Source organism: Enhydra lutris, unplaced genomic scaffold (genome assembly GCF_002288905.1).
Source record: "Enhydra lutris kenyoni isolate GAN:26980312 unplaced genomic scaffold, ASM228890v2 scaffoldscaffold20, whole genome shotgun sequence".
Classification (NCBI taxonomy): domain Eukaryota; kingdom Metazoa; phylum Chordata; class Mammalia; order Carnivora; family Mustelidae; genus Enhydra; species Enhydra lutris.
The window spans coordinates 29,494,839-29,521,074 of record NW_019154104.1 but is presented as its reverse complement, the minus strand read 5'-3'; the positions used below and the strand labels follow the sequence as shown (position 1 = coordinate 29,521,074).

The 26,236-nt window shown below is 50.3% G+C and overlaps 1 protein-coding gene across 2 annotated transcripts in view; it reads right to left on the bottom strand.

The window, feature by feature from the left end:
- Nucleotides 1-26,236, bottom strand: part of LOC111148769 (WD repeat domain 25) — a 140,885-nt gene that overhangs the window by 94,626 nt on the left and 20,023 nt on the right. The gene's annotated exons all lie outside the window — the stretch shown is intronic.

Here is a 26,236-nt window from a genome sequence, read left to right as displayed (position 1 = left end):
AGCTCAGGGCTTAGCACTCAATGCCCAGGTACCACCCCGTCCGTAGACAGAGCAACCGAGGCCCAGAGAGGCTGAGATGGTGGCCCATCCACACAGCTAGTGAGCGGCAGAGCCAGGCCCGGCGCCCAGGCCGCCTGACCCTGGACACCGTGCTGACCCACAGTGCCACACATACATGGAGCAGTGGGGAAGGCACCTGAGCTCAGGTCTCCCTGCCCCACAGGACCGCCCACCTCCCAGGCCACCCCTGCTGTCTGGAGGCAGAGGGCACCTGCACCTAGCCCGTGTCTGGGGACCCCAGGGGGCCACCGCACAGCCGCAAGTCTCCTCCCGGGCGCTGCACGCACTCAGACCTCTGGACGCCGTGCCCTCCTGCACCGGGGCCAGGCTTTGGTCAGAGCACACAACAGATGTTCCCTTGGAAGGGAAAAGTGGCCTCGGTGAGCACTCCCCAGGGAGCCAGGCGTTGCTGGGAAAGGAAAGGGAGCAGTCTCCAGCTGCAGGTGAAGGAGCACCAGAGTGAGGGAACAGCAAAACCACCACGAGCGCCAGCTGGCCGTCCTGCAAGGTAACCCGCCCCAGTCCCCGCCCCAGTCCCTGGGCCTCTCCCCGGCTTGGCCCTCCTGCTCCCTGCCTGGAGCAACAGCAGGGATGAGGAAGGAGCCAAGACCAGAGGTCAGGAGGCCAGCGCTACAGCCCCTCCCCTCCTCACCAACCTCGGGGTCCCTGTCCCTACAGCAGGGTGTGGGCCTACTGGCCAGCATGGCCCAGCCCCGTGCTCTGGCCAGGAGTCATTTTTCTCACAGGCGGCTGCAGCCTAGACACCCCTGAACTTGTACATTGAAACCGGCTATTTTTCCCGCAGTGTGAAGGATGTCAAGTGATAGGCCCAGTTTAATAAAGAAAGTGATGACTGGGGCGCCAGCGCACATCCCTCACCAAACGCCACTCGAAACCTCCATTAACACACTGACAGCCGCCAAGGCCGTCACCGGCGCCGCAGTGGGAGGCTGGCCCCACAGAGACCGCTCCTTTCCCCAGGGCGCTGTGTGTCATCTACAAATGTCTACAAAGCGCCTACTGCGCATCGCTCACTGTGACCACGCTGGGCATACAACAGTCCGCAAAGCCAGGCAGCCCTGCGACACAGTTTACAAACGGGACGCAGTCTGAAAGAGGATAGACAAGTGCTGTGAGAGAGAGGGCCAGTGGGAGGGGCCCTGACCCTGCCTGGGGAGTGCGAGCGGGGGCTTGCTGGGAAAAGGAGAAGAAAGAATTACTCAGCCAAAGCACGAGTGGTGAAGAGGAGGGTCTCGGAAGGCCTCAGAGGCACACTGAGGGACCTGGTCTCTATTCTGGAGACAGAGGGGAGCCTTTGGAGGGTTTTAGGCAAGACACTGGGTGCTCGACAGGTGTTTAAGACCTTCTGCCTCCAAGTGCGGTGGCTGCTGCCAGAGGAACAAGCACAGCAGGCCACATGCAGAGCCAGCGAGGTCTCCTGGGGTCTGGGACAAGGACAGCAGGGAGACACCAGGCAGCATCTCTGCGGCAGGGGTCCACCTTTCGCTCTGTGTGCTCTACCACCTGGCACCACACCAGGCACCTAGCAGGTCCTGGTAAATGGGGCGTGGAGGCTCTTGCCCTTCGATGGGAGAGATGCTAGGAGACAGTGTGGGGCAGGTGCTCATTCCACGGGGCTGGGGCTCGACCACACCAGGCACTCCAACAGGCTCTGGGGCCCTGGGAAGTTGCAGAGTAGGAAGCAGGGGAGGGCTCACTGTAATCCACCTTCTAATCCTGCACAAAGTACATACAGAACACTTGACAAATGCTGGTTGGGTACAAGCTGGCGCCTAAGGACTTTATAGACTTCTGACAGCTCTACACGCCCGCCTGAAATATAGGGCCACAGCGCCATTGTCTAAGATTCATGCTTTCTTCAGAGAACTTGGAGCACAAATTTATAACTTGTTGTCAAATAGATGCCCACTGTTCTCTGGAAGGGCAATCCCATTTGGGAAAAATAGCCAATAACTCTTCCGAGTTGGAAGCCCATTCTCGGGCTGATTTCCCAAAGCACGAAAGAAAAACAAAGAAAAGTGTAATTGCAGAAAACAATAACCCTATAGACATAACCCAATATAGAGCCCATTATCTTTTCCACACTGACTTTTCAATAATTTTGTGATGGATTCTCCCGGAAAGCTTAATTTGTACTTTTAACCACAAGAGTTAGTGGGCCAGAAAAAATTAATTCCAAGCATCGGCTCATAGAGAGAGAAATAAAGGACGTATCTATTAATTCTTTAAACTGCCCCATGCGAAGCTATGGGCACATACACGACAACACTGTCCCGAGAATAACCGTACCCTCGTTTTGTGCTTATGCAAATCCAGCTCCGGGCGGAAATGTCAGCACAGAGCCCCTGGAAGAGACTAACCCTGACCCTGCTTGGATGTCCCTTGGTTCACGGTGAGGGCTCCTCCCCTCATACGACTTCTCTGGCTACATAACTCTAGTCTGAAATGAAGCTGATATCACTTTAATTCTGCCCCCAGCTCACTACATGCAAGAGCTTTGGTAAACAGTCCACATGTTTCAGCCAGGAAACACTGTTAGATTAACAAAGACCCCTGAAATGAAGCCTGTCATTTTTGAGAAGTCCTTTGAAACAAACACTTGACAAGGCCTTCATAACAGCCTGCTGGGCGCATGTTGACACGGGCCCTTCCTGCCACCAGCGACACGCGACAGCTCTGCCTAATGGCTTTCACGCACGGGCCAGCCAGCCTGCCAGGGACACTTACTGTGAAATACGCAGGTCAGGCTTTGGCCTAGGTATGTGTCCCTGTCAAGAATTCAGTAATCAGTGGGAGGGGGAAGAAGAGTAGAGGTTTTAGAATCTAACACTTGTGAGTCCAAATCACCATCTCCGTCATTTTCAGCTGTACCCCCTACAGCGACATTGGTATACTTGCCCAACGGCTACTCCCTACTATCTGCTACATGCCTCCCCCGTGCTAGGCACTGGTCAGCACAAGTGACAGCCCCACCCTGTCACAGCTCAGGCCCACGGGAGCCCTTAGATGTGCACACTGAGGGCAGCGGGCTGGAGAGCAGGCAAACATCACCTTGAGGAGAGCAGGCCTGATCTGGGGCCCTGCAGGCTATGAGGCTAGTGAGGGACACGCTGACTCGGGCTGCCTAGGGAGACAGGGGGAGGCAAGGAAGAACATTTCTCAGGCTGCAGTAAGGAAGGGTGGTGGCCTGGACTGAGGGGGTATCAATGAAGACTGAAGGAGATAGACCCAAGAGGCCCTTCAGAGGGAAGCCACAGGCTATATACCCAATGCGGTGACAGCAGGCGGGGGTAGGCTACAGGGAAGTCACCAAACAGGCAAGCTACCGTTCATCATGAGAGGCAGGCAGAAGAAGCACGTGTGCAGGGAAGGTGTCAGCTCGTCAGGCCTCAGTTTCTCTATCAGCACAATGGAATGATTAAACTCTTGCTCTGCGAGGCTGTGAGACGCCCAGCAGAGTCTGGTCCCTAGCAGGTGCACCCTAGCTGGTAAGGGTGGTGGCTGCTGCGGGAAGGAGCCCTGAGATCAGCCCAACTTCTGAATCTCACTGACTAGGAAACCAAGACCCTAACCAGGAAAGGCTGATCCCAGAAGCCAGGCTGGCCCCCAAGGCCCAGGCTGCTCCAGCCCAGACACCAAGCCAAGGGAAAAGTCCTCACCTTCGGGACCCCAGAGGTGGTTAGGGCCCCTCAGCTAAGCACAGGTGAGTCACATCGGGGTCATCGGTGAAAAGGCCCAGGGCTCAGTGGGTAGGTCCCCCACAGCCAAGAGTACAATATGCAAATGAGGCCTGAGGTTGGATCAGGACAGCAGGCGCTGGTGTCTGTTTACACGGTACAAACCGTTAGGCCGTGAACAAACTTGTCACAGCAATGGAGCTAACACCCTGCCCCCGTTAGACTTCTGCTGGCACCTAGAATGTGGTGTGAAAACTCCACAGGCTCTGAAACTCAGCTCCCCGTAAGCGGTATGGCCTTGACAGTGCCTGGGCTCGGGGGCACCTACTCCACCAGCCAGGAGGCCTTGCCCAACTAGCCTGGGCCAACCTAGCAGCTTTCCACAAAAGAGGAAATGAACACACCCCAAAGCCTTCCTCCACTAAGAACAAGAGATAATGAATTCCTCATGTATACCCACTCTGGTTGGTACAGGCAGAGCCCGGTGAGATGGGCAGTGGCAGCACTGGCTGTCCCCCCGTTCTGTGACGCAACACCGGTCACCAGCCTCCCCAGAACCAGCCACGAGCCTGGCCTGGGTGAATGACCCCCCTGCACTTCCTGGAGTGACCTGTGCCCCGCTGCAAGGCACCAGCGACACTGGGAGGACATACCACACCCACCCAATCCAGAAGATCTGGCCAGCGCACTTGGTTCACCAGGGCCCTGCTTTGGATGCAAAGGCTGCTTCCGAACGTCTGGAGAGGGTCTGAGCGGACTCGGCACACAGACGAGGCTTCATTTCCGCAGCAGAGGCTCTGGTTCTAAACACAGATAAGAAGCCGAACAGCCCTTCGCAGAGCGGCAGAGAAGATAATGTTCTCTAGCAAGCCACGCACAGAGTGTTCAGACAGAACCTGATTAAATTTAAAAGTAGCCAAAAGTTCACTTTTCAAGGAAAGCTTAGAAATTCATTTTAAAGCTCTTGGGCAGACGTGGCCTTTCTCCAGATGTTTTTAAGAGGCAGTAGGTCAGACTGATCATTACAACTAAGCATTCTGAATTATTTGGCTCAGTGCATATTTCCTGAATGCTCCCAGGTACGAGGCTCTGTTGCCAGACCTAATGGTGATGGACTGCCCACTGTGATCTCGTGGTGTCACTAAACAAGGTGTGACTGAGCAATGGGGTGCCATGAGGCCCAGAGGGGACCCCAATCCAGCTCAAGGGTCCAGTGAGCGTCCTAACCCAGGGCCTACCGAGCCCTGACAGCAAGCCAGTTCATTCTCCCCGGAAGCTTCCCGCAAAGACTGTTCTAGCAGGAGACCAGAGTGGGAGGAATCAGTACCAGAAGTAATTAAATGACCATGGAGACAGCAAGAACTCGAAAAGAGACACACATTGGCACCATTTCTTATTAATACTATTGTGATAACACATAGCAAGAACAGGACTCCCAGACAAGGAGAAAGCAAGCTTCGGGGCATTTTTAAATTGGGCAAATTACAGAGAGGTGAGAGATTAAATGAAAATCCCTCACATTACAGAGACAGCCTGCAGTCACTGAAATCATATTTTTTTCATAAGTGAGTCATACCAATAGTAACTCCAAGGTCTTCATCATAGTTTGCAATAAACTCTGTGGGATACTCACCACTTCCCTCTTGAAAAATTGACATCATAAGCCAAAAACACAGCACTTTGACGTTTCTGTCTTCTTAAGGGCGACCAGCTGGGAGAGGGAATCCAACACCATCCCAGGAGGGCAGTGGTGGGCTCGGCCTCACCGGTGGGCAGGCAAATTAAAACAACAAGATCCTATTTCACACCCCCCAGAAGGGCCGCAATCAAACTCTGTAAGGGCAAGTGCAGGAGAGGGTGTGAAGGAATGGAGCTCTTAAGCACTGTGGGGGCGTCACCGTCCTGAGCCAGGGCAGCCGCCTGGCCACATGCCACCTGAACACCAGGGCGTGCACCCTGAGGGGTCTGCGAACCTCCTGCTGGTGCATACGAGGACGCCCATCTAAGGGTGTTGGTTTTAAAACAGCCGTGCACCCTCTGGGACGCCACCCATTATAACGGAGCCAGCCTTAGAGACTTGCTTCTAGCCACCGTGCACAGCAAACAGGCTGCCTGCCTTCTGAGCCGAGCTCATAAAGACGACCCAGCTGTGGCCTGCCTCTCTCGCTGCCGTGTCGAGAAGAAGCCCAGGTGACATGGAGAGGCCACAGGCGGTGCTGCGGCCAACAACACAGCTAGAGACCCAGCAGACAGGCAGAACCACCTTCAGCTACGGCAGCCCTCAAGCCACCCCACATGACACCAAGCGGAACGCCGATGAGTTCTCACTAGGCCCAGCCCAAACTGCAGGCTCATAAACAAAACAACATCACCGTTTGAAGTCACTAAGTCCGCAGGGGCTTTAGCATATGGAAGTAGGTACCCGGAACACATGTTCACTGCCATGTTGTTACCACGAGACAAAAGAGTAAGAACAATTTAACCTTCAGCCAGTGGAGGAATGAATAAACTCTAGTTTATCCACACAGAGGAATACTGCACTGCCGCTACAAATGAATGTTCCAAACAGATGTGCGCGTGTGTGTGGAAAATCTGCAAAAGCATGTTTCGTGTTTACGAACTACAAAAGAATACTGAATGTGGTAACATTTCTCTAAGTCTTTAAAATATAAAGCTAGTATTGCATACTGTTCATGTCAGACACAGCAGCCAGCATTCAGGAGCACACCGCCAACCTCAGCAGAGGAGCCACTGCCGGGACGCGAGGGAGGCAGGACGGTAGCTACAGCTGCGATACTTTACTCCTTACAAAACAGAGAGACCTAACACAAATATGGTGGAACACTAGTGACTGCTAAATCTGGTGCTGGGTCCATGGGAGTCTTTTATTACCTTTTATTTTCTGTAGGATTAGAGTAAGTCACAAATCACTCGTTTCTATGCCCGCTTGGCTTGGTTTATGTGAGTAACAGTAATTGTGTTTCTGCTGTCTCCTCCACTCTTCCGGGAGCTCCCTGAAGGCAATGCCAGCACTCACAGTCCCCCTACACCCGGTGGGCACTTGACAGACTTTGCCTTGCAAGACTAATCAAAGGAATGGAGAGGCCCCAGGGAGAGTCTTTTCCCTCCCCTGGAGTAAGAGAACCAAGCAGAGAACAAAGGATATTTTCCAACCCAAAGGGCTTGGCAGGACTACAAACACAGGATAAAAGATGACAATCCCATTAGAAAGAAAGATGAGCTCCTTCCTAGTCCTGGAGTGCACTCTTCTTTTCTCTGCCTTAGCACTACTAAAATTTCAGCCTTGACCGAATGGTATGTCACAAATAGGCAGTTGCAAAGTCAAGACAGGCAAAAAAAGGAGAAGTAAATATCTCACTATAATGGCCCCAAATGCATGAGACGCTGTCTGAGGACCAAAAGCAAGCAGAAATAAAAAGGCTCACCCAGTGTAAGAAGTGGAAGAGGCAGTGGAGAGGTGGGGTAAAGCTGCCTGGGGACAAAGAGGAGGAGGAGAAAGGGGACAGACATGACATGGCCCGGAACGGGAGGGCAGTGGGAGGAAAACACCTAGGGTGCCTCCGGACATGGCTTCACCCAGAAACCAGTCCTGGAGACAGTCAGCCTCTACCTTGCTAAGCCGCAGCGCTCAGTGGGTCTCCTGGTATTTGCAGCCTAACGCGCTCCTAGCTGACACGGTAGTGAACATGGCAAAAGGAATCTGACCATCTTGAGTTTCCTTTCTCGACCTTCTTCTATTTGCTAAATACTATTATCATAATACGAAAAATTTTATTTAAAAAGGAAAAAAGTTGTTCTTAGTCTTGGCTAGTAATTGTGGCCCTAGGAATCAAGCCTAAGAAAATAACTACACAGAAGCTAAGTATTATGTACATAAAGATGATCACTGAAGTCTTGCCTATAAAACAACAATAAAAAACCCGCTGGAACAAAGCTCGATGTTCAGCAATAGGGATGCAATTTAGTAAATTGTGGTACAACCACATGAAAGAAAATGACTATTTTGAAGGCTGTAAAAATAGGGATAGAGATTAAGTTTCAAAAACAGGATCCAAAATCATATACGAATAATGTTTAGAGAACTGCAAAAAATATGTTCACGAGGAAAGGGTAAAACACCAAACCCAAGTTATCTGCTGTGGGCTGGGATGCCTGAGCCCGCAAACAGAGGTGGGGGAGGAAGGGGTTAGGACCATGGAGGTTGGAAGGGCCTGCCTGCCCAGGAGGCGGCAGCTTGCAGGCCTCTGGGTGTCCTCAGAGGTCTGGGCAACACAGCTGGGCGAGGGAGACGCAGCTGGGGTGCCGAGGCGCTCTCCACTCCCTGCTGCCTTCTCACACAGCCCCAGCACGTGGGGCACCTGACACGAGGAGCCAGGAGAAATCTTCAGAGAAGAAAATTCCCCATTAACTTCGACTATGTCTGTTCTCAGAGGATCGAATGCAGGAAGAATTTCTGCACATTTACATGCCTGGCCCAAAACACAAAGCCTAGCCTGGGGACGTGAACTGCCTGTGTTTGCAATGTCACGCCATTCATGGGAGATGAGACGTGAGGTTCCACCTCCTTACCCGAGATCTTCCTCCAGCTATTAAAACAACTCTTGATGTCAGTGTCTGAAATTACTTGCTCAAAACTGTAATTATTATATTAATGTGGATGACTGTAAAACTATACCTTGGCTTTCTAAATGAAAACGCCAGGCTGCCAAACCTTCTAGAAGAAATTAAACTGGTAATGTGTTAAAGACTATTACATCCCCAAAGACATTACCACAGAATTTTCCCCCCATTTCAACCAGGCAAGATGCTGGACTATATTGGAAACCTCTGTGAATTGCCTAATTATAGTTAATAAGGTCATCATCTTCCCATGAAATAGCCTTTTCTGTTTTCCAACAGAGCTTTCAACAATTCTAAAAACTGTTCATTTGAAGACTCCCTGAGAAGGCTATCACATTATAGGGCAGACAGCAGGGGAAGGAAGTGAGAGGCAGGTGGGAATAAGACGAGCCCGGGAAGCCACAGACAGAAGGCCCCCACGGAGAAGGAAAACAACTTTCCTAGAGCATGGCATGTGAAGGCCAGAGTCCCGAGAAAACAGAGGACAGGCAACCACCCTCACGGGCCCACCTGAGGGGGAAGGGACTTTCCCTCACTAAATGTGGCCCAAGGGTGAACCCCATGGCTGTCCCATAAAACCGTAAAACCTGCCCTTTATCTTCCTGGCTGAGACTACCACAACCAGGGGTCAAATGTTTCCATTTCATACCTGCGTGGAAGTCAGAAAGCCAGCGGGGGTGGTCCCTGTGTGTACGATGTACAAAATCAGGGGCACTGAGAAAGTACGACATAAGGACATCAATAATGGCCTTCATGCCAATCTAAAAGAACATGCACAGAGCTTAAGCATCCCCCCAGTGTGGGGGGGAATCAGTCCCCATGACAAGCCCATCCGTGACAGAGGTGACGGAAGGTGGATAGCAGTGGCCAGGAACAGCTCAGGGTCACCGCAGCGAGCAAGAAGTCAGGGAGAAATTGGGCTCATGGCTCTATATCTGTCATGCAGACACATCACACAGCATCAAGGTCCAGGAGACGTGCTCCTGGCTCACTCTCCATGCCTCGCTGGCAGTCAACCAGGAAAAGACTCGGTCTCTAGCACCCCTATCTGCAAGAGGAGGTAACACTCAGGCAGCTCTTCCTTCCCTGCAGAGGAAAAATGGCTCACAGCAGCCTCACAGCAGGGAGGGGGTGGATGGGGCAATAGCCTGGCTGTTCGGGACCTTCCAGGGGAGGACCAAGCCGTGGGAAAGGGCTTAGCTGCAAACCTTGCTCCACCTCCAGCTCTGCAGGCCTCAGGTCCTCTCTCCCGACCTCACTGGGTGATCGGGAGACTGAAGTATGGAAAGGACTGGCGTGCGCAAAGTGTTCTGCCCAAGAGCTCCTGGAGGTGTGGCTGCTGCTCCCTTAGCCGGCGTCAGCTCAGGGCTGGCACAGGAAACGCCCACAGTAACAGATGGGTGAGGCTATGAGCAGAACTGGCCACGGAACATACCCGTAGAACAGCCCAGGTGTGAAGCAGCCTGCTCCCCCATGCCCACAGAGAAGGGGGTCACGGGTAGGAGTCAGGCTTGGCTCAGCGAGGCTCACCCCCTGGTCTGGTGTCGCTGGACTGTCCTGCAGAGACTCTTTCCTCCTCTTTCCTCCAAGGTTAAATGATGCTGCCAAGTCACAGGCTTTGGGGAATAATGAGATTTTCAAGTCACTGGCCCATATCTTACCCCTGGGCCAGCATGGGTCCAGACCACGGCTGGTGTGGGGGGCTCTCCCTGGGATGGGTACCGTGGCATTTTCTCTTCAGTTTCCATCAGGCAGCTCATGGCTGCCAAGGCACGGCATCGTACATGTAAGCCCCAAATGCCTGCTAGATTAGAGTCTCTCACACAGCCCGTGACCTCAATGTGCTGCTCCCTGGGGTCACACGCCCCAGCAGTCCCTTCCCAGTGAGCACAAAGGCAGGTCAGGTGCGCCAGGCTGTAGTTTACGCTGGCCTAGAGTAAGGGAGAAAAGCAACCTTAAGGAAGGTACAGAAAGAAGGGGAACGTGCAGCTGAGTCCTGGGGGATAAACAGGACTTCGGCTGAAAAAGAAGGAAGGAAAAGACAAAGGCACAGAGGGATATGTCATGTTTGGGGAGCAGCAACCACACCAACCGGGAATAGCTCAGGCTCACGGAAGGCGGCTGGTGATCCACCCAGCCACCGGGGAAGGTGAAACAGGGCTTAGCTTGCATCCTGCATTTTCTGGGCCACATTCCATACAATGGGCTGGGGCAAAATCAAGGGCTTACATCCAGGAGCGACAATGAGACTTAACAATAACATGGTACCAACGGCGGTCACCACCCGGGCACCTACTGCTGCCAGGAAGCGGACCAGGCCCTTCCCTAGGACAGATTCCTGCCCTTGCAGCCACCATGAAGATACACAGCCCACAGAGAGAGATCAACAGGCAGTGCGGATGGAGAGGATGAGATCAGGCGAATAGATAAGTCACAACTTAGCAACGGACTGAACAGCAAAGGCGGAACAACATTTGCTCCGTGAGGACTGAAACCCTATGTGTCTGATTCCCACTGTCCCCTGACCCTCTCCCTGCCACTAACAGGTACTCAACAAAGACGTGGGCAGCAGCATCAACAGAGATGCAGAAGGAAAGAACAGCAGCAGGGCAGGGAGGAAGAGGTGACACAGCCAGCTGCACTGCGGAGGCTCCGGGGCGCCTGGGCGGCTCAGTCGGTTTGAGCATCTGACTCTCATTTTGGCTCAGGTCAGGATCTCAGGGTCATGAGATGAGCCCCGCACCAGGCTCCCTGCTGGGCATGGAGCCTATTTAAGATTCTCTCTCTCTCCCTCACTTGAGCACGTTCTCTCTCTCTCTCTCTCTCTCTCTCTCTCTCTAAAACAAACAAACAAACAAAAAAAAATTGTATAGGCTCTGAGATCACCCTGCTAGCCAACGAGCAAGTTGGTCTGTCACGGTTTTACACACACCAGCAGAAGACATGAGACTCCAGGTCAGAGACAAAAAACAGTTCATCACTTATACCAACGGTAGTAGCCAGAGTAAGAATGTAGCACGCGTTCCCAGTCCCCATTCCCCCAGGGTGACTCGGTGAAGGCCAAGTGTGACCTGCAGAGTGGGACGCATTACAGAATGGGAATCCTGGTGCCAGGAAGACCCCATCTTAGATAAGGGGCTGCAACTAACCTGACCAACCTCTCTCCTGGAGGGAGACACTGTCTTTATTTCTGGAATACAAGTAAATCCACTCCAAATGCAGACACTATCTCTAATCTTCCAAAACTGCTGGCAATATAAACATCTTTGAAAAGCGAGGCCAGAGGAAATTAACTGCTCATGGCTTTGCTCAAAAGGCTGTGCAGAGATGTGAGTGACCCAAGTACCGTCCCCCAGCAGGCATCACATGCAGGCAGCCACCATGACTCCTACCTGCGCTTGGACATCTTTAGCTGCCTGCCTCCCATAGGAGCATTTCCTCCCCTTTTCTTATTTAGAAAACAAAACTATCATCTACTTTCCAGTGCCATTGGGCAGAAGAGAAATGAGCCTCCAAGATATAACGTAACCGGGTCTTCCCAGTTCTGCCCGACCACCTAGAGTCACCTGTGACTCCCAGCATCATGCAATCCATCACCAAGCCCCAGCTACTCTGCCCCCAAACCATCCCTCAGAGCCAGACATGCCTCCTCTGTCATTCCCATCCAGCCACTGGCCTCACTCGCCTGACACTACTAATAGCCAATTCACAGCTCCCCCTGCTTCCAGCCCAGCCCATTCTCCAGCGACAAAGGAACCTTTTTTTTTTTAAAGATTTTATTTATTTATTTGTCAGAGAGAGAGAGAGAGCACAAGCAGGCAAAGTGGCAGGCAGAGGCAGAGAGAGAAGCAGTTTCCCCACTGAGCAAGGAGGCTGATATGGGACTCGATCCCAGGACCCTGGGCCACGACCCAAGCCGAAGGCAGCGGCTTAACCAACTGAGCCACCCAGGCGTCCTGGGACAAAGGAACCTTTTAAAGATAAAAATTTAAAAAAAATTTTTTTAAAAGATGCAAATAAAGAAACATCACACCCCTGCTCAAAACAGGAGGTTTCCTACCAAGTTGAATACATACTTACCACACAACTCAGCAGTTCTACCCCCAGATACTAACCGAAGAGAAATGAAAACAAAGGCCCACATAAGTGGTCAAAAAAGTACTACCTCTATGGGTGCCCGGTGGTTCAGTCAGTTAAGCATCCAACTCTAGATTTCAGCTCTGGTCAGCACCTCTTGGGTTGAGATAAGACCTTGCCTGGGCTGGTGCTCAGCAGGGAGTCTGCTTGAAGATTCTCTCCCTCTGTCCTCCCCCGCTGGAGCTCGCACGCGCTCTCTCTCTTTCAAATAAACAAATATTTTTTTTTAAGTACTATTTCTAATATCTCCAAACTGGAAACAAACCAAATGCCCATCAGCCCCTGAATGGATAAATAAAATGTGGTCTTTTCACCCAACGGAATACTATTCAGCAACGAAGAGGACTGAGGCTCACAGCAACAGTGATAAATCTCACAAACATTACATCAAGTGAGAGAAGCCAGACCCAGAAAATTACATGTTGTATAATTCTATTTTATATAAAATTCTACAACAGGCAAAACTAATCTCTAGTGACAGAAAGCAGATCAGTGGTTGCCTGGGGCTGGGGTTGGAAGGAAGAGATAGACTGATAAAGGACGCTAGGAACTTTCCGGGGGGTAGAAATGTCCTCCATCTTGATGGGGTCAGGGGAGGGTGTGTGCACAAGTACAGGGATTTCTCAAAACTCATCCAAAGGTACCCTGAAAATGAGTGCATTTTATTGTATGTAAATTACCTCGATAAAGTTAATTCATGGGGTGCCTGGGTGGCTCAGTAGGTTAAAGCCTCTGCCTTCGGCTCAGGTCATGATCTCAGGGTCCTGGGATTGAGCCCCGCATCGGGCTCTCTGCTCAGCGGGGAACCTGCTTCCCCTCTCTCTCTGCCTGCCTGTCTGCCTACTTGTGATTTCTCACTCTCTTTGTCAAATAAATAAATAAATAAATCTTTAAAAATATTTTAAAAGTTAACTCATTTTTTTTAATTTGAACTGTCAATGGCTTTTTCTGCTTCATTCTGAATAAAATCCTAAAGCCAAGCATGTCATAGAGACCTCTCACAATCTGATCTCTACCTAAATCACCAACCTCAACACAAACCACTCTCCCCTTGGCTAATACTCCAAATCTAAGGCAAACCGCAGGGACCTCCCTTATTTTTCCAATGGTAAGATTAAAAACAAAAGAAAAAGGCCAGAGACCATCTTGTAGAGATACAGAAAAAATAATCAAATATCTATGTATTTATTAACTTACAGCTTCACATGCATATTTAAAATCACCTATTGTAACAGATTTTTAAAATGCTGTTTTTCCAATACCACACCCCTCCCTAGACATCCTCAAGATCAGGGTCTTCCTGGGGTGCCTGGCTGGCTCAGGCGGAGCAGTAGGTGATTCTTGGTCTTGGGGTTGAGAGGTCAAGCTCCACAGTGGGTACAGAAATTACTTAAAAAAATAAAATCTTAAAAAAGAAAAAAAAAAATGAAGGGCATCTGGGTAGCTCAGTTAGTTAAACATCTGCCTTTGGCTCAGGTCATGATCTCAGTTCCCAGGATCAAGCCCTGCACTGGGCTCCATGCTTCGTGTGGAATCTGCTTCTTCCTCTCCCTCCACCTCTGCCCCTCCCCCTGCTCCTGCTCGTTCTTTCTCTTGAATAAATAAATAAATCTTAAGAAAAAAAAAGAAAAAGATTCATGTCTTCCCCGCTCACAGGACACATTCCTACACCAGCTAAAGGGAACCTCGGAGGTGGAGGAACAGCAACAATGACTAAGCACCTAACACCGGGCAGTGCCCTGAGCATTTCTGTGGATCATTTCATTCAACTTTCACAAAACCACACAAAGCAAATACCACTGCAGTTCCCAAATTGTGCACAAGACACCCGAGGGAACCCCAGAAAACTCACAGTGGTGCCAAGGGACACTTTTAACTTTTTAAAGAAAACACAGCAGTATCTGTTAACACCATGCAGACTAGTAGTTGAGGTTCTTTTTTTTTTTTTTAAGATTTTATTTATTTATTTGACAGAGATCACAAGTAGGCAGAGAGGCAGGCAGAGGGAGAGGAACAGCAGGAAGCAGGCTCCCCGCTGAGCAGAGAGCCCGACTCGGGGCTCGATCCCAGGACCCTGAGATCATGACCTGAGCCGAAGGCAGAGGCTTTAACCCACTGAGCCAGCCAGGCGCCCCCTAGCTGAGGTTCTTAACCACTCCAACATTAGATCGCTATGCATTTCTTTTAACAGCATCGGCATCGTATCTTTGCAAAGCTGGGTTTCCAACAGTTATCATGATAAAGAACAAGTATCACCTGAAAGGAGGGGCGCGGTGCCCGACCAGCCTCCGACATCTGAGAACCTGTGTGTACCCAGCAGGTGTGAGGTTGCTGGGACCCAAATACTACTCACCGTCTGGCCCTAACACCTTCGTCAGCAGGACCAGAGGACTGCTGTGTGTTTGTCTGGGCCTGGAAAACGGGGGAGGGGGGGTCACTGTGACACAAAGGGCACTGTGAACTGAGAAAATCTAAGGCTGTCTGTATGATTTTCTCTACTTTATAGATGGGGAAACTGAGGCACCAAGAGGTTACAGAGCTAAGGTTCAAGCCCAATTACAGAGCTATGGTTCAAGGCCAACACAAAGCAACACGCCCCTCACAAACTCAGCTGCCATTAATTGGTCTACCACAGACCACGTGCATGGCAGGCAAACATTCAAACAAATTAGGTGGTGGGCAAAGTATCCAAAGACCTACTTACAGGTCTTACGCTTTGTAGTCCGGAATTAGGACGGTGTGCTGTCATCTGAGAAACTCTTTACACATTCAACTATGAAGAAAACATCTTCACAGGATGCCTGGGGGGCTCTGTTGGTTAAACGTCTGCCTTTGGCTCAGGTCATGATCCCAGGGTCATGGGATGGAGCCCTGCGTCAGGCTCCCTGCTCAGCCTGCTTCTCCCTCTCTCTCTGCCTGCCACTCTCCCTGCTTGTGCTCTCCCCCTCCCTCTGGCAAATAAATAATATAATCTTAAAAAAGAAGGAAAGAAAGAAAGAAAGAAAGAAAGAAAAAGGAAGGAAGGAAGGAAGGAAGGAAGGAAGGAAGAAAGAAAGAAAAGGAAAGAAAAGAAAACATCTTCTCTAAAGACAACTGGAGGACAAGTCCGGCCTTGCGCGCTGCTGCTCGCCACGCCACTGCTCTCAGCCTCTGCCCACGATGGTCCTTTGGTTGTTCCCTCTGCTTCACACTCCTGAGTCCTTCTCACATCTCCAATCTCTGCCTGCACGGCATCTTCCAGGGGTTCTCCCCTACCCACTGGCCATTTTTCTCCATTTCCCAATAAATAGCAGTTTGCAATTTATAATTAGCTTGTTAATGAATTAATCTATTAGTCTGTGAGCTAGTAGAGCTGGCCCCGGCATGGTGTCTGGCGCCCCACAGGTCCTCAATGAGTGGTGGCTGCTGTCATAAATGTCCTTCCTCCCCTGGGCTGCAGGGTCAAGAGCCAAACAGAAGCAGCATGGGAGGCCCGTGCTCTATACCCTCCACCCTCCATGGGAGGCCCTTGAGCATATCCAAACTCCAGAAGGGTTCCCAGAGAGTTCCCCGAGGCCAGGGATTAGCACTTACATGTTTGATGGAAGCAGCTCTTGCTTCTTCCTCTTCTCAGTGGCTGCGGTCCCCAAGATCACTTTTAAAATAGAGCTTTAACTATCTCCCTCTGGAAACTCAGAAGGGCTCTGTCCCGGAGTATTCTTATTTTAAAACACCTATTTTCTAAAATGGTGAACTTTTGAGGCTATTGCAAACAATTAAAATTGAGAGAGGTCCATGGGGAGATGGAAGGGGGGTGGGTAATTATTATCAACAAAACCAATGAGAGGGAACAAATGTATTGGGCCAAAAATCTAATAAAAGAAGTATGAGAATTCTGGCACAGCTCTGCGGGAAGCAAATTACTCTTCTGCGTCTTCACAGACAATACACGGGAGAGGCGATTTATTAACGTGCGCCATGTTGGCCTCGGCCTTAACCTGTACCCCTAAAGCACTTAACTCTTACCCAGGAAACTGCTTACTGAACTTGCATTAGGACACGCAGGGCCAAGGTAGGCTTACTAGTCACAGCTTCAAATTCAATTTAAAGGGATTCCTGTTCCAATTTCCTGTAGAAAGTTACTCCATGTTCTAATACATCAGTGTCAGGAAGCACGGCCTTTACTTAATTTCTTCTCATTATTCATACAACCAGGGATCACCCAGAGCAATTTCTCCCCCTTTGTGTGCCTAACAGCGATGATGGGGCTTTTACTTTTCATCTTTTCGAGCACCAGCTGCTTGTAGGCCTCCACTTCCTTCAAGAGCAAGCCCTCTAGAGACCCCTGATCAGCTTCCGGGGGCCTCTGCATGAGGACAGAGCTCATAACGATGACATTCAAATTTAACTGCTAATATTTCTAACGGATGCATATTCCAAAAGGCAATGAATGTAGAGTCAGAAAGCACAAAGACTAGCCCTGAGCCACCATGTCACCTTAGGCCAGGCACATCTCCCAGTGTCCTCAGACTCCTCACTTAGAAAATTACAGGCTGGGTCTGGATCACTGAGTCCCCAACCTGATAAGCCATGGAGCCATTCGCTCAAAGGCAGCCATGTGAAGAAACCAGGTTGTGACACAGACAGTGCAGAACTACTGGGGTGGGGTGCGGGGGAACCGTGTCTCAAGGCCCCTACCTCACCCTCCCCAGAGGCAGCCCCCCCAAAATCCCCATGGAGCCCTTGAAGCCCCCAGAGCATAGGCTGCAAGCCATCGATGTGACTCATCTCACAAGCCCCTCAAATAAAATAAGTCTAGTGCTCCAAATTTCCTGCGCAGAAGCAAAACATTCTTAATAAGACCGTAATGGAAAAATAATTCATGCATTTTATTTCCTATTTAATGCATTTATGTATTTTCTACAATGAGCACACATTATTTTAATAATCAGAAGAAAACAAACATTATTAAAAAGAAAATAATTCACATAGCTTTAAAAAAACACAAATACCCGAGGCACAGAAAAGACCAGCAGGGAAGGTTTGCGTATCCTTCCCGCGTCATCTACCAGCGCTAACTGCTAATTACTTTCCTCCCTTCAGAGCAGCAAAATATCACAAGTGTTTGGAAAGGTCTGATGAGTCACCAAACGCTCTGTGGCTCTCAGCTGCGTCACTGAATCCCATGCAGGCCTACGTAAATATTCCTAATATTTATACACCGCCCCCAACCCTGGGCTTCAGAGACTGGGGTGGCGGGGGAGGGGGGAGAGGGAGAGGTGGGGGTGGGACTGGAAGAAAAAGGAATGGCTCTGAGAGAATGGGGGGACGCCTGAACTGTGGCTCTTTCCCCATCTCAGGTCTCTTCAGCCCTAACTACCACACGGGGCTGAGCAATATTGGAATTCAATCTACGTAAAAGTGGGTTTTCAATAAATGGAGGCATTTTCAAGCCCCAAAACTGTAACTGCATTTATACTTACGCCTTGGGAGTCTGTAATAAAGGAGGGGGAATAGAGGCAGAACTATCTAAAGTCAGGGCTAACACAACCCTCCCCCTATTCGCTGTATCCTAAGGGCCCAGATTATAGCACAGAAGCATCATGGGAGGCCTCCCCACGAGTTTTCCCTCCAATTCCACAACCACCCGTTCTCAAACTTTCCAAGGCTCTCAGTTCCTATAGGAGAAGCTCTAGATTCACCCCCGTGGCTCACAAAGCCCTGGCCACAGCACCCCACACCCCGGCCATTACCATATTGCCATTACTCTCTACCTTAGCGCTCACCCCTGTGCCTGCTGAACAAACAGTTGTGCTTGGGCCCCAGGGCCCTCCTCAGCCAGCACTGCCTCTCTCCCAGCCCCACTGGCCCTTGCCCCAGGGCCAGCTCAAATGTCTTCTCCCACCCAACCGGTGTGGCTCTCTTCCTCTTTGCTTCCCAACACCAGCCAAGCATCCTTCCCAAGGGCTGTCTCAATTTATCTGCCTGGACACGCAGCAAGCACCTCGGATTCTCAGGGAAGAGGCCCCGTCCAACCTCGGACAAACAGACTTGATCTAACAAAACTGGGCATTGGGTCCTATTCAGGCCCTAAAGTGTGAAACTGTGGTTCTGCCTCTTGATAATTTCATGCTTCAGGGGAAAGCCGCACCAAAACCTGCAGAAAGAACACAGCCAGAGCTCCCAGGGCGCATCTGATGCGAAGGGTTTCTCCGGCTTTCACGTAATGCGCAGCCACCGGTAGCTGCTGCCCTGGAAACGTACCAGCCTCCAAAAGGCCACCTGAAGAAGGCAGCGGAGGAGTGTAAAGACATCCCTCCGCCCGTGCCCACCACCGCTGCGGGCCCCATCCGAAACCCAGAGCCCCCACCCAGGAAGCCGGTCCCACTTATCTCAGCCAAACCGAGTTTCCAATCCCTATCGCACCTGAGCTGGGGACATGGCTAGGGCTTTGGATTTAAAGGCTTTTCCTGCCTCCTGGACTATGAGAGGCATGTGGACCCGAGAGTAAACAAGGGATTATTCGTGTCAAAGGAGGATAATTACGCCAAAAATGTGAGCACATCAATAAGAAAGTAGAAGCAATTTTTCTGGAATATAGGACACGATGCAAATTAAATGTCTGAGTGCTGAGTATGTATCATTACCTAAACTCTCAGAAACTCTCCTGTTACTGTTACAATGTTAACCACCAGCTCAGCCCAGCATCTATCTTCTTCCCCTGGAAGGACTTCAGCAGGACTTCTGGGCATAACCCACTCCGCCCTGGAACTGCTGCCGCCATCCTGCTGACTCCACACCAGGAGCTAATGAGTCAGGCTCCTCGCACTCAGCACCTTCAGTCCTGCCCATCAACCCTCTACTGGGGAGCAGCTCTGAATCACCAGAGGGGGGTGGGGAGCAGCCATAGATCTACCACCCCATCTTTTCTTTTTTTTTTTAATGTCAGTTCTGCTTTATTTTCTACCCCCTCCTTCAAGAATTTTGACCTTTTTTTTTAACCCACTGAGCCACCCAGGCGCCCCTTGACCTTTTTTTTTTTAATATTTTATTTATTTATTTGACAGAGAGAGAGAGAGAGATCACAAGTAGGCAGAGAGGCAGGCAGAGAGAGAGGGGGAAGCAGACTCCCCGCTGACCAGAGAGCCCGATGCAGGGCTCGATCCCAGGACCCTGAGATCATGACCTGAGCCGAAGGCAGAGGCTTAACCCACTGAGCCACACAGGTGCCCCTACCACCCCATCTTTAAATCATGTTTCACATCTGTCCAACTGCCCAGGGCCTGCCCCTCTTTCTCTATCCCCATGTGTGTCATTCATTCATGCATTCATTCACGCACTCACGACACAAATGTCTACTGGCACCACTCAGTGTTAAGGTCGAGAGCACAGAAGTTGCAGCCCTGACCTTAAAGAGCTCAGCCCAGGGCACAAAGAGAAGATGGGGGTAGGGGCTGCACACATATGGCAGGCACTAGCTCTGGAGGTTCCAAGGGACAGGAATTAGTGAAGCTGGAGGGGGGGGTGGATTATGACTCTGTCACCTGACAGCAGTGTGACCCTGGGCAAGCCACCTGAGAGGGACGTGGTATCAGCCACCCTGCTGCCACATGGCTTTCCCCACTCAACTCCCACCTCTTCACACTAAATAGAGACTCCATCTGCTTCAGTCTCCCCTTCACCTGCAAAATGAAGAGAAAATGCCCAGAGTGACCTGTGGAAAGTGGGGCTATCCAGCACATAGTGCACAGTAAGCGGATGGCGGCTGCTTTCTTAGTGGATCACTGAATTACCCCACCTTGGCACCCAGAACAGGAATCACACCTGCCTTACACTCCTCACCCAAGCCCACACCGTCGATACCGAACAATCCAAGTGGCCTCCAAAGCCAGTCCCTCCCAGCCTCTGTGCTGGGACACACCTCTAATATGAGAATGAGCACCTCAAACCTCCCTCCTCTGTCCTCTGCTTCAAGCCTCAGCCCACATGGTTTGATTGAGCTGGAGCCTCCAAGCCTTGGGAGAGCCCCATCAGGGCCACATGGGGGAGTGGAAAGAACTTAGGCTGTGGAAGTAAACAGTCCTGGTCTCCTGCCCAATTCTGCTGCCTGCTAGTGGCGTGCTCCTCGGCCCCCCGAGCCCCCTTGGCCGCAGCATGGGCATGCTACTGACATCACAGGGGGTTCAGGCGGACTCACTGTGTATACGATGCCAGGCACTGAGCTGAGCACAGAGTGGGATCTCAGCATATGGGAGCTGTCATCGTTAACAAAATTCAGTCTTAGGAAGCCGACCACCTTGAGTTCTTGTGATACCAGATGAAGTCCATGCTGGCACAGCACCCTTCTACTCAGGGCCTTCATCAGGCAGGCCAGAAGCCAGGCCAACAGGAATTAACTTAATGCTCTGTTTGGCGGTGCCTCTCTAGGTCCATCATCCCTCCTGATCCCCTGGAAGCTGCCGGCCAAGCAAACTGGAATATTGATCGCAGCAATCATCCCGGTGCGAGTCTGAGGGCCAGGCACTTCATGTGCGCTTCAGTTAGAAGAGGAGGCCTGCCACTCTAATTCTGCTTCATTCCAGCCAGCTTCACTCTGGGCAACAAATGGGCTCCTAAAAAGTTGAGTTAATCACTTATCTATTAATGGAATCACACCTCCACATTGATTTTACACTATTGTTTTGAAATGATGCACATTCATTCTCCATCTTCAGTTTCAAGCATGGGAAAGGAAGCAAGAGTTATCCGTGCCTATGCTGAGCTCCGGGCATCACTCAGGGCTGCCATCTTGCTGACTCAGCACGACAGCCCAACTTCACAAGAAAACAGGCGGGAAAGGCCAAAGACCTTCCCTAGGCACCCTACAGAGAACCACAGTTCAAGCACAAGCCTGCCCAGCTCCTTCCAGGAGTCCCACTGATCCCAATAATTCCTGAGGATTTGCATCCAATTCACTCCCTCAATATTTGGCCATAAATGCTTTTGTTGGAAAGGTGGCCAGGTCATTCTAATCCAAATGAGCCCAAGGCAGGTTTACTTCTTGCCGGGGGGCTGGGTACTCCCTAAGATGCAGAGATGAGCAAGAAACAGATCCTCCAGAGCCAGGGCAGGGGACCTAGTGGCACATGGGGTGGAGGGGAAGAAGACCCATTTTTCTCCATACATCTATTTGTCCGTGTTTAATCTTGTACCAAAATTTATGTACTTCTATTCTTAAAAATAAGCTTTCAAATGAAGTAAGGAGAAATGGTTTCTTCCCCTTGAGGAAACTTACAATCAAACAGGAGGGATCAGACTGGGTCTACAAAGGAAATTTTAACTCACCCAAACAAACATTTATTGGGCACTTTTGGTATGCAAGCCCTGAGCTACTCAAGACAGATTCACACATGTAGTGAAACTCAGCTGTCAATTCCTTGGGGAGGAAAGGACCTCCTGACATAAGGGTATCCTCCCAGTGGGTCTCCCCAGAGGCCGGCCGCCTAGGCTTCTCCCCTGGCATTTCACTTCATCCCATGACTTTGCTCCGCTATGGCCACAGATGTTAGTAACTTCTCTACCTGCTTAATGACGTCCCCTGGAGGTCACATGGAGAGAAAACTGATTCAGAATCCCGAAAACTCATTTAGCAACCCTGCAGGAAGACTTGGGAGGGACACCTATAACCCACCTATTACCTCATTTAGCTAAAGGTAGTTTGGAGATCACAAAACCGCTCCACATAAAAGGCCGTTGGAGATCACAGTCAAACCTCTGTGTTCTCCAAATGAGACACCAGAGCCAGAGCTGACCTCACTTGCTCAGGGCCTCAGCTGGTGGACGGCAGATCCACAACACGGACTCCTGGCCCCTGACAGCCAGCTCATTGCTCTCTCGATCCCCCGCGGCCCACCTGTCTTGTCCCTGTCCACAGTAATAATCCCACAAAGAATGAGTCACTCACTTGCCCAGATCATGCCGGTGAAGTCAGAGGGTGATTTTTTTAGGAAAAAGTAATAACAAAGGAAAGGGGAGAAAAGCATCTTAAATAAAGGTTGTCTTTCCTGACATGATGGATGGAAAGCTTTGGGCATGCGAGGGAGTGCTGCGTGGTTATACGGAGGTAATAGCGGCCATCACATGTCAGGAGAGCAGATGCCACTACCTTCTGACAGAGGGCACTCAGAAGAAGTCACAGATAGAAACCTTTCTCTTTACCTTCTGAGGGGTAGAACAGTAATTTGCCTGAATTGCCAAGATCTGTTCCAGGCAGCATCTGTGCAATAAAGAGAGGGACAGAAAGCTCTCCCCCAACCATGCCATCACAGGCAGTCATAAGAAGAGCAGTCAAAACTGGGTTTTTAAAAAGCCTCGCACAATTGAGCAAAAGTACTATCCAGCATTTACTACTGGCATTTGCTACACCTTCACCAGCACCTACTAATGGCAGTCACACCCCAGGAAGAGGCACCTAGGAGGATGATATGGGGCCCCTCCCAGGAGTCTGTGATGACACCCGAGAGCTCCAGGGGGAAAGGGCCAGCGCCAGCGTACAGAGAAGAGGACAGAGAGCTGCGGGCAGTTTGAGTCAGGGGTCATTCATCACGCCCCTGCTTCTTAAACTCTCCAGTACTTTTCAGTTCCTCTCTATGAAGTTTTTCTTTTAGAATAGAAACAAAATGAAAAGTAAAAAACAAGAAAAAAAATTTAAAACAAAACATTTTTTTTTTAAAGGGAGCACAAGAACCTACCGGTACAAAGCTATGGGGAGAAGGAAGCGGTCGTCCAGCAGGGCCCGGGAGTGGGGTGGAAGGGCATCCAGAGAAGACAGAACCTGAGGAGCCCAGACAGGCTAGGACTTGCATCACAGGGAAGTGGGGACACGGGGATGTGGGCTCGGGGTCACTCCCGCCAGGGCTATGGGAGGGGCAAGAAGCCTAAGACACTGGTGGGGAAGAGAGAGGTCTAGCCCCCAGGGCACTCAAAACTCGTGGGCAGGACTGGTCTGAGACTCCCAAAGCAACCAGAGGTGATAAGCAAGGAAATACTTAATTAGGTGGTGCAAGGGGGCGTCCAGGCAGGGCTGCGGCCACCAAGAGGCCCGGCAGAAGCAGCTCAGTGCAGCAGAGGCTACGGCCTCGGGGGAGGGGGAGAGGCCCTGCCTGCTCCCGCAGCCGCTGATGCTCCCCGCAGGCCCAGAGGAAATATTATTGCGAGACAAAAACTGAATTATGAAATCCGCAAGCAATAATTAGTTTAAATTACTACTTCTACTTGAATAATTAAACACGCTTATTTTCACTCACTGATGTTTTATTCATTACCATACATCTTTCCTGAAAGTTGTTTTTAACGTGAATATTCTTTTATTTGCAAAGATCCCACAGAGATTTACTATGCTAATTTCAAACCTTTCTTCTAAAATAAAAACAACAGTAACAAAAACACTCCAGATTATCATCCATTAGTGACTGCTGTGTGGGGGCCATCATCAACTTAAGTCACAGCAACTGACTAGAAATACGGCGGGTAGTTGTAAAGTTATTCACACACCAAAGCTTCCTTCCTTTAAAATTCACTACTGAACGGTGATACTTAAATAAGCTTTGGAATGAGTAGGAAAATAAAAAGACCCAAGTGCAGCAAGACCATTTAGGCACAGACGGGAAGAGCCGTGGCTTTTTATCACACTCTCTATTAACGACAACGTTTTCGCGTTTCCACAAATAGCGTTTGGGTTTTATAAGTCTTAGTTTTACACCCTGGAGCCAGGGTACCCATAAGCACAGTAATAAAGGCTTAAGGTTTTTATTAAGCAAAGCTACCTTTGGGAATAAGTACTAACTTTAACATAATCCGCAAACTAACTCTTCCCTGCCGGGCTATTAGGTGGTGTTGGCTCAGTGGCCCAACTCCAAATCCCGGCTAATGCCAACAAGCTGAGCCTCAGTCAAGCCTGAGCAAACAGGAAGGAACAAGGCCACCACCGCTACAAACCAGCCCCACGAAGGCCCAGAAGCCAACAGCCCTCCGAGGGCCCCCGAAGCCTAGTTAACGTGCGGGCACGCAGGTTGTTCCGCAGGACTGATGAGGCCGGGCTCAGTGGATTACTGTGACAGATGCCAGGAGGTGCCAGCGACTCCGCCCTAAAGCACCGGCCACACCCCACTCGCTCACGCACACGCGCACACACACACCCAGATCTGTGGCTCAAGCACAGCCTCCCCTCTCCGGGCTTGGACCCACAACTCGTCCCAGAACATTTGTTGAGTGAAACTAAGTATCAGAAGATTTTTTTAGGACCCCGATTATGTGTTCCCTGTCCCCCAACATCCTTTAAAAGCAGTCACCATCTCAAGAATTCAGCAAATGTGTAGACCCACTTCCCACGTGAAAGTTAAGATACTCGGGGAGCCTACAGAGCCACCACCTTCTGTGCGGTGGTTTCCCTCTTCATATAACGAAATTCAGCTGAGTGTTTTTCACACTGGTTGCAACCAGTCTTCCAAAGCAAGGGGGAAATGATTACTCAAATTCTGAAGTTTCCAAATCAAAAATGACCATCTACTGAACAGAATTATAAGCTGTGGCACCGGTCTGCCCTCTGGAAAATGAAAGGACTCCAGAGGCCACAGGCCAGGGCTTAGCTGATTCTAGAATTCAACAGTATCTGCGTCATCATCATCGTTAGAAGCATCCAGAAAGCAGAGCAGAGCTTCTGCTGGGCTTGTTTCCGTGGCAACAGCTTCACTGGCCTGTTGCGGGAAAGGAAAGGAGGAAGGGCATGGGAGCCTGAGAGGGAGAGAGAGAAACAGAAGGGGGGAGGGCAAGGGGGAAAAGCAGAGAAGAGAAGGCGAGCAGGGTAGGCATGGGGGAAGGCCCAAGAAAGCAGGATGGAAATGGTGAAGGAGAAGTTGGGAGAAGGGGAAAGGCACGGAGGAGTGTGACCCAAGGAAGGGACAAAAGGAAAGCAGGGACTTCTGTCTGAGGCTGTGCATCCACCTATGTGCAAAGAATGTTCTCGCTTCCCTCACTAAAGGTCAGTCACACTTCACTCCCAGTCACCACTTCAAGACACACTCATCTGGTAAACACGGGGAAGCCGAAGAGAGGTCCAACTCCAAGCCCTAATGAAGGTTAACACAAGCCCACAGGTCTGGCTAGGTTCAATCCAACAGGAAAACAGCAAAAAAGGGGAGGAAATGGAGACGTGTTAGTACTAGAGCAGCCAGTTAGGGGGGACAACAGGCCCATGAGAGGTGAGCGTGTTCAGCCTCATTAAGGCGAAAACCTTCCATGGGTGAGATTCAGTCTGCTCCCTGCCCCCACCCCTCTCCACAAAACCGTTAACAATAAAAAGAACAGGGCTCTAAAAGCAACGTCAGATCCTGGGTTGGATCCTGAAACAGAAAAGGGACATTAGCAGAAAAACTGGGGAAACCTGAAAAACTCTACCCTGTAGTTAACAAAGTTATACTGATATTCATTTCTTAGCTTTGACAGATGCACCAGGATTACATAAAGTGGAGGGGATGGCAGGTGATAGGTACATAGAAACTCTGGATTTTACGACGCGTCTATAAATCTATTTTCCAAAGTTTTAAAAAAATAACAAGGGCTGTTCAAAAACAAGACTCCTATTTTTCTAACAATGATTTATCTTTTTCATATAAAACCAATGCCCTTGATAGGGTTTAACTATCATCAAGTTCTACTGGAATTCTGGCTGACATGTTACACTA